This window comes from Callospermophilus lateralis, chromosome 3, assembly GCF_048772815.1.
Source record: "Callospermophilus lateralis isolate mCalLat2 chromosome 3, mCalLat2.hap1, whole genome shotgun sequence".
In the NCBI taxonomy this organism is placed as follows: domain Eukaryota; kingdom Metazoa; phylum Chordata; class Mammalia; order Rodentia; family Sciuridae; genus Callospermophilus; species Callospermophilus lateralis.
This window is the reverse complement of record NC_135307.1, coordinates 1,525,068-1,531,399: the sequence shown is the minus strand read 5'-3', so window position 1 is coordinate 1,531,399 and position 6,332 is coordinate 1,525,068. Positions and strand designations below refer to the sequence as shown.

Below are 6,332 nucleotides of genomic sequence, written 5' to 3'. Positions count from 1 at the left end.
ACACATTAATTTGGGATATACGGATACATTACTATATGCATACATATGCACACCTAAAATAAATTCTGACAATGTTCTTAATGATATCATACTTCCCAGCCTCAACTACTAGAAAAAGAAAATTAAAACTTTGTTTAAAAAAGAAACCAGTTTTTATAGTAACTTTGTAAGTGAAAACAAAACAAACAAAAAATCAATGCTCCTTTTTGCAACTGGACTGAGCTCTAAACAATTCATAATCAAGAATTTCTTTGGCCATTCCCCAATATCACAGAAAACATAATTTTCTCTCTATTCAAGAAATCTGTTCATTTCTGGTGTTTTGTTTTAAAAACTGCATTCCAAGATACCAGGTAGCCATGCTGGTTAAATTCTTCTGGCTGCCCACTTGCACCTAATGTAATCATACAGGTTGGCACCCTGTAGCACCACACCCATGATAACCATGCCAACCATTTTACTCTGAAGGAGAAGAGATCACTAAAGGCAAATATCACCCACAGCACTGGACAGGCAATTAGTCCTAACCAAAAGATTCTTGATTCAACTTCTGAAACAGTTTTATTCTCCTGAGGAGATGCCTTCCTGGACTCAAACACCCAATGACTCTTTCCATCCTCATCAATATGATTCCACCACCCAAGGCATACCATCAGTCTCTACCTGTGACATTCTTCACTGCCCAAAAGTCACATGACAACAACAAGATAATTGTCACCATTCAAGCAATAAAGCTGCTGCTGAGCAATTCACAGAGAAGATAGAGTATAATGGCACTGACTCAGAAGAACAAATGGAAAAATGATGCCACTGGATGTCGGATTTTGGATTTTGGTCTATTAGTTTTCTCCTGCATCAAACAATGAAACCTCTTCAGTGTCATCATTGCTGTCCTGAGTGCAAGGCTCTGCCAGCGTCTCCTATTCCTACATGATTGCAGGATACCCCTACAGGGCAGGTCACAAGGGAGCTGAAGAGGTGTCCAGAGGCCGCACCCCTTTCACTTCCTCGAGTGCATGTTGTGCAAGATGGGCCGAGGAAAAAGACCACCCACACCCCACCCACCTCAATGCAGCCCAACATCGGATCCGCCCAGAGCTGGGCGTTGGTTGAGGATGGGCTTCTCCTCTCCACACCCCCAAGCTTCCCGAGCTCAGGGATTCCTGGGTCACTCCTCGTACGAGGGCCTCCGAGCACTCAGAACACCTCCACAGCAACTACCCTTGGTCCTCCATCCTTCCCGCCCACTCAGCTCTTTCTCAAGAGGGACAGCCAGAGGGGACACAATACAACCACCCCTGTGCGCCCGGCTCACTCCACAAACCCTGCAGGAGGGACCCTTCCACCTGACAAGCATAGGCCAGCCGCTCTCCGTGCCCACAGCCCTTCACCTCATGTTTCTAATTTCTTAATAATTTTCTAATCTATATTATAACCATTTTCTCCTTCTAAATGGTCATCAAAGTCTTTTTTATTGTTCTGAGAGGATATTTAATGTGAATATACTTTATGATGTGACACATCTGCTCACAATAGGCTATTTCTATTGTAAGAGTATTTTGATTCTTAAATGTTTTTCAGGCTTAACATTTTCCTAAGAGTGGTGATTGTTCATTTTCTATTTGATTGCACAAATAAGGCACTGATTTTTTTTCTTTTAAATTTTGTGGTGCTAGGGATCAAACCCAGGGCCTCCTGAATTATGTATAAGGTATGCCACCACTGAGCTACATCCAAGCCCCATATATTCTTTGCTCTTATTAGCTTTATGACTAGCTATATCAATGAAAAACTTACATAGAAATTCAGCTACATTTGAAAACATTCAAGAATTTGGGCATCCAATTATTTTTTGTGATTTCTAAAATATAATTTCTCCATAAAATATCTAAGATCACTCGTAAACCATGCTTCCATGGATGTTTCTCTAGTTTTACCATTTCTGAAGAACATCATGGAGGAAACTGACTCTGATATTCTTATAAATTTAAAATTTTTAGAAAGCATCATATGTTATTGTCACAAATTCTGTTTACATTTTTTGTTTGAATATTTTTCCCAGTGGCAAACATTTGATGCTATTACTGTTAAAGGGTATACATAGAAACAAATGAAAGATAAGAATTCTTTAGGATGAATGATTCATTCACAATGAATCAATCTGCTCTTGTAACATATTTATTATCATGACTCTTTTGAAAAAGTTCAACCATGACTTGAAATAGTGTCTCTAAAATGTAGATTTTTTTTCTCTAAAGTTTTGAAATTTTTAGAGAGAAAATCTAGAACCTAGCAATAGCAAAATAAATAATGATAAATAAGTTTAAACATATTATTACTTTAACATAAAACATATAAAATAAGTACTTATCTTACATTATGTTAGTTTGACATATTTTCGTTATAAATGCTGTTAACAAAATGCAGAATTAGTTAAGAATGTCAATTATTAGTAATTAACATTCTGAGTAATTAAATGAGCAGGTGTTTGAAAAAAATATAGCCATGTCTTAAGATTTTATTTTAGAGTAGTTTTATGTTTATGCAGAGATTGCAAAGAAAATGCAGAGATCTACTATGTAACTTCTACCCAGTTTTTTTCTCTTATGATTTACATGAGCTATCTCAGATGTGTTAACTTTATACATAATTTTTCATGATAAACAGATACTGATATGCTCTTATTAACTAATGTCTGTGTTTCCTTTGGATTCTCAGTACAACCTCTTTCAGTTCCAGGACCCCATCCAAGATCCTGCAAGACAGTCATCCTGTCTCTATAGGCTTTTCTTGGTGGCGAGAGTTTCTCTGACCTTCCTTTCTCTGATGCCCTTGGTGGTTGAGGAGGACCTGAAAGTTGAGGAGTACCTGTCAGGTACTTTTTAGATTTTCAGTTGATGTTTTTCTCATATGTAGACAGGTTATGGATTGGGGAAAGCAGATTACAGATGAAGTGCTGTTCTTCATTTCATATCCTCAAGGTGCTCACCTGACTGATGTAGTGTTTGCCAGATTTTTCACTGTGAGGTTATGTTTCTCTACATGTACACATTATATATATATTGTTTTGGAGTAAGTCACTATGCACAGACCCCTCTTAAGAAGTGGGAAGTTAGGCCTAACTCCTTGGGGGCCAAATGTCCACCTCAATTTTTTGAAATTCTGCATAAGAGGTTTTTATTTAGCCTCTTTTGTTTATCTGTTTAGTCATTTATTTGTAAATAAAATGAGCATCTGGATATTTACTCCAAGATTTTGTTTGTTATCCAACTCTATAGTACTTTGTTGCTTACTTCATCCTGCTTGAAGCCTTTGGGAATAGCTTTGACCATTCTTTCCACTGGGAGTTCTTTCTATTGTTTCCTGTTTTCTTTTAACAGGAAAGAATAGTATAATACCCTCAAATAAGCCTTTTACACTTATAAAACATTTCACTGAGGCTTTAAATACAATATAATATCCTCATGAAGACTCTAACGTATATAGTATGCACTGAAATAATATGAGTATGATATCAATAAATATCATTAATGATACCACGGGCAGATATCACATACACATTGAGACCCCTAGAAAATAACATGTCAAACTTTCACACTCATAAGATATCCTCACAGAGAACTAAGAAAAATGTAATATCTTCATTGAGGCATTTGACACACATATGAAATTCTTGTGGAAGCCTATGTCACATAAAAATATTCTCAATGAGATCTCTAAAACTCACATAAAAACTAAGTTCTTTGACACATATAATATTCTCAATGAGTCCTCTACACATATAATCAATGAGGGCTCTGACATATAATGTCCTCACAGAGGTTTCTAACATGCTCAATATCATTACTGAGGCCTGTGTCAGTCATAAAATATCCATGAGAGCCTATGACAAATAAGGAAAAACCACATTGAGGCCTCTGAAACACAATAATATTTTTATTCAGAGTTCTCACTAAACACATGAAACTATTTAAAAAGGCACTGTCTTCAGTAAGGGCTCTGACATATAATATATTACTGACTGACTCTTTTGACAACTGTAATATTCTCAGAGAAGCCTCTAAAACATATGATATTGTAAGTCCTTAGACACAAGTCCCATTGTCAGTAAGGATTCAAATGCATTTAGTATTCTCACTGAGGCATGTGACCCTAATGGTATCCTCACTGAGGCTGTTGACAATAATGAAGTACTGGTACTGAGACATCTGACTCAGGAATAGCCTTGCTGAGGTGGCTGGTGCATTTAAAATGCTCCCTGAACCATCTGACAGGTATAATATATTCCCTGAGGCCTCTAACTTCCTGAGGTCTTTGAAATATTCAATGTCTACATTGACACCTACAGTATCTATAAAAGGCATTCTGAGGTCTCTAATACTAACAATAAAGTATTGGAGACATCTGAGATGTATAATTGGATAACAGAGGTCTCTTCCACTTAGAATGTCTTCTCGATGCCTCTGGCACTGCCATCATGTACTCACAGAGGCCCCTTTCTATAGGAGAAAACTGAGGCCTCTGACAAGTATAGTAAGTTTACTGCCGACTCTACAAAATATAATGTCAAAAGTGAAGCCTGTGACAAACACTTTATATTGTCACTGAGGAATCTTCCACATATCGTCATTGAGGCCACTGCCATGAACAGGATATCTGTACTGTGACCTTGATCCCATTCAAGGGGATGGGTTGGTAAAGCCTCAGATACTCTGGTAATACCCTGGCACTGGACTCTGACAATTAATATCCATATGAAGCCTCTGACACATAAAATAACCACACTCAGGCCTTGGATATTTTTATAATAGCCTCAGAAAGGTTTCTAACACTCATATCACATCCTCAGTGAGTCTTCCTCTAATGCTAACATGAATCCTCCCTGAGGCCTCTGACATTCACACCCTATCTCATTTGAGTCCCAAAACACTAATGACATTCTTACTGAGGACTCTGAAATGGATATCATCCTCATACAGGACAGTGAGGTCAATATAATATCCACCCTGAGGCTTCTGTCATTCAGAAATATCCTAATCAAGGCTTCTGACACTCAAGGAATATCACACTGAGTGCCCTGGGGCACCAGAAGTCCACACAGATTTAGACCCTGTGAGAGTCATCCAAAAGTCACTGAGGCCTCTGCAGGTAAAATGAGGTACAATGAGTCCTCAGAGACATGTATGTCTCATTGATGTCTCTGACACATATAAAATCCCCACTGAGGATTCCATCCTATGTACAGTATGGAATGAGTCATTTGACCCCGTATTTTCCTCACTGACCTCTGAGAGAGATTCTATTCTCAGTGAGGCCTCTTACACATATTAGATCATCACAAAGGCCTGTGGTGCTCATTTCATAATCTCACTGAGGCCTTTCACACTGATATTCTCTCTACCCTGAAAACTTCATCACATACAATGTCCTCACTGGGTACCCTGGCACTGCCATCATTATTCTCAAGGAGGCCTCTGACACATAGAATTTCCTCACTGAGAACTCTGAGCCCTAAAATATATTCACTGAGGACAAAATCCTCAGGAAGGCCTCTAATATTCAGAAGTTTTCTTCACCTCACAGTCATATAAAATAGTAAGTGAGGATTCTGACACTTATACTATCTACCCTGAGGTCTCTGACACAAATATTTAACAACCCTAATTGAGGCCTGTGGTGATAACAAAATAAACTCAGTGAAGTCTGACACATATCACATCCTCACTGGGGCCTCTGACCTTGACAGAATATCTTCAGTATGTCTCCTTACAAATGTATTATTCTCACTCAGGCTTTTGATCCTCAAAGAACTTTCACATATAATATGCTAACAGAGTCCTCTTCTTATTACAGCACATATATGTCCTGACTCAGGCCTATGGCACTTAAGAAACATTCTTATGGAGGTCTCTGACACTCATGTAATATCCTTAGTGAGTCCTTCTCTGACACATCAGATACTCACTGAGGCCTCTGGCATTTCTTGATTATCTCACTGAGTCCATAAACACTCCTATTCTATTTATTGAGGATTCTTAAGTGTACAATATCTTCACTCTGATCTCTATCACTCATATCCTCTCCTCCCTTGTTCCTCTGACAGTTACACAACTTATTCATAGAGACTTGTGGGACTCAAAAAATATCCTCAATCCTCTTGACCATCAGTGTATATATCAGCAAGAGCTCAGGCACACCTAAGAGCCTCACTGACAAAGACCCCTATTGTCTAAAATATTTAAAAAATCACTGAAGATTCTGAAAGTACCTTCCTATCAACACAGATCCTTCTGATACTTTTAAGTGTCTACTTGAAGTCCTGACAAAGACAA

At 38.1% G+C, this 6,332-nt stretch overlaps 1 pseudogene; it reads right to left on the bottom strand.

Moving 5' to 3' along the window:
• Positions 1-295: 295 nt before the first annotated feature.
• On the bottom strand, positions 296-682 carry LOC143641511 (Golgi apparatus membrane protein TVP23 homolog B pseudogene; annotated as a pseudogene).
• Positions 683-6,332: the final 5,650 nt, after the last annotated feature.